The 2,468-nt window shown below is 48.0% G+C and overlaps 2 non-coding genes across 2 annotated transcripts; both read right to left on the bottom strand.

Moving 5' to 3' along the window:
• Positions 1-843: 843 nt before the first annotated feature.
• On the bottom strand, positions 844-918 carry Trnat-ugu (transfer RNA threonine (anticodon UGU)). Its single transcript has one exon. It is a non-coding gene; the product is annotated as a tRNA-Thr (tRNA).
• Positions 919-2,143: 1,225 nt separating this feature from the next.
• On the bottom strand, positions 2,144-2,218 carry Trnat-ugu (transfer RNA threonine (anticodon UGU)). The gene has a single exon. It is a non-coding gene; the product is annotated as a tRNA-Thr (tRNA).
• Positions 2,219-2,468: the final 250 nt, after the last annotated feature.

Below are 2,468 nucleotides of genomic sequence, written 5' to 3'. Positions count from 1 at the left end.
ACATCGAGCTAACATTACGCAACAGTTTCTTTGTGATAACTTTGAAGTGATTCCTCATGCTCCCTACTAACCTGACCTGGCTCCTAGTGACTTTTGGCTTTTTCCAACAATCAATGACACTCTCTGTGGCCGCACATTCACCAGCCATGCTGCTATTGCCTCAGCGATTTTCCAGTGGTCAAAACAGACTCCTAAAGAAGCCTTCGCCGCTGCCATGGAATCATGGTGTCAGCGTTGTGAAAAATGTGTACGTCTGCAGGGCGATTACGTCGAGAAGTAACACCAGTTTCATCGATTTCGGGTGAGTAGTTAATTAGAAAAAAAATGGGAGGCCTTAGAACTTGAATGCACCTTGTATATTCTCTCTTCCAAATTACCCACCAGGCCTCAACCTCCGCTAATTTCAAGTTGCCGCCCCTCATACCTCACCTCTCATTCAACAACATCTTTGCCTCTGTACTTCCGCCTCGACTGACATCTCTGCTCAACCTCTTTGCATTTACATATGCCTGCCTGTGTCTGTATATGTGCGGATGGATATGTGTGTGTGTGTGTGTGTGTGAGTCTATACCTGTCCTTTTTCCCCCCTAAGGTAAGTCTTTCCAGTCCCGGGATTGGAATGACCCTCTCCCTTAAAACCCACATCCTTTCGTCTTTCCCTCTCCTTCCCTCTTTCCTGATGAAGCAACCTTGGGTTGCAAAAGCTTGAAATTTGTGTGTGTGTTTGTGTGTTTTTTATTGTGTCTATCTACCAGCGCTTTCCCATTTGGTAAGTCATGGTAAGTCACAGCATATTTGCAAACAGGCGTTGATGTACTTCATTGGGGACATGTTGAAAATGTGTGCCCCGACCGGGACTCGAACCCGGGATCTCCTGCTTACATGGCAGACGCTCTATCCAACCGAGCCACCGCGGGCACAGAGGATAGTGCGTCTGCAGGGACTTATCCCTTGCACGCTCCCCGTGAGATCCACATTCCCAACATGTCCACACCACTACATTCGTAGTGCGCCTAATAGATGTTTGCCCATCATACTCAGTACTCGTTGCAGATTAATCTACGAAGTCCCGTACGAGTTCGGGCATAGCGTGTGCGTTCGCACAAGAAGGTCAATGGCCGGGAAGCCATATTTTTTAACTATATATGACGGTAGTATCTGTTCCAGAAGGAACAGTTACCGTGGATGACCATGCAGCTTTGCTAGAAATGAAATGATAATTAAATGGACACCCTAGCTGCAAACAGGCGTTGATGTCCTTCATTGGGGACATGTTGAAAATGTGTGCCCCGACAGGGACTCGAACCCGGGATCTCCTGCTTACATGGCAGACGCTCTATCCAACTGAGCCACCGCGGGCACAGAGGATAGTGCGTCTGCAGGGACTTATCCCTTGCACGCTCCCCGTGAGATCCACATTCCCAACATGTCCACACCACTACATTCGTAGTGCGCCTAATAGATGTTTGCCCATCATACTCAGTACTCGTGGCAGATTAATCTACGAAGTCCCGTACGAGTTCGGGCATAGCGTGTGCGTTCGCACAAGAAGGTCAATGGCCGGGAAGCCATATTTTTTAACTATATATGACGGTAGTATCTGTTCCAGAAGGAACAGCTAGAAATGAAATGATAATTAAATGGACACCCTAGCTGCAAACAGGCGTTGATGTACTTCATTGGGGACATGTTGAAAATGTGTGCCCCGACAGGGACTCGAACCCGGGATCTCCTGCTTACATGGCAGACGCTCTATCCAACTGAGCCACCGCGGGCACAGAGGATAGTGCGTCTGCAGGGACTTATCCCTTGCACGCTCCCCGTGAGATCCACATTCCCAACATGTCCACACCACTACATTCGTAGTGCGCCTAATAGATGTTTGCCCATCATACTCAGTACTCGTGGCAGATTAATCTACGAAGTCCCGTACGAGTTCGGGCATAGCGTGTGCGTTCGCACAAGAAGGTCAATGGCCGGGAAGCCATATTTTTTAACTATATATGACGGTAGTATCTGTTCCAGAAGGAACAGTTACCGTGGATGACCATGCAGCTTTGCTAGAAATGAAATGATAATTAAATGGACACCCTAGCTGCAAACAGGCGTTGATGTACTTCATTGGGGACATGTTGAAAATGTGTGCCCCGACAGGGACTCGAACCCGGGATCTCCTGCTTACATGGCAGACGCTCTATCCAACTGAGCCATCGCGGGCACAGAGGATAGTGCGTCTGCAGGGACTTATCCCTTGCACGCTCCCCGTGAGATCCACATTCCCAACATGTCCACACCACTACATTCGTAGTCCCTTTTCTGTGTAAAGCTTTCACAGTTCAGTTTCTTAATCATTCCCATGACTACTCGTTAGCTTCAGTCTCCCATTTTATTCTTGGCTGCCCTTCTAAGACAGCAAACTGGACCCACCCCAATTACCATGATTGCAATCCTCTTAATATTTTATATAT

This window comes from Schistocerca nitens, chromosome 8, assembly GCF_023898315.1.
Source record: "Schistocerca nitens isolate TAMUIC-IGC-003100 chromosome 8, iqSchNite1.1, whole genome shotgun sequence".
In the NCBI taxonomy this organism is placed as follows: Eukaryota; Metazoa; Arthropoda; class Insecta; order Orthoptera; family Acrididae; genus Schistocerca; species Schistocerca nitens.
The sequence above is the reverse complement of the archived record's forward strand: the minus strand, read 5'-3'. Positions and strand labels throughout refer to the sequence as shown.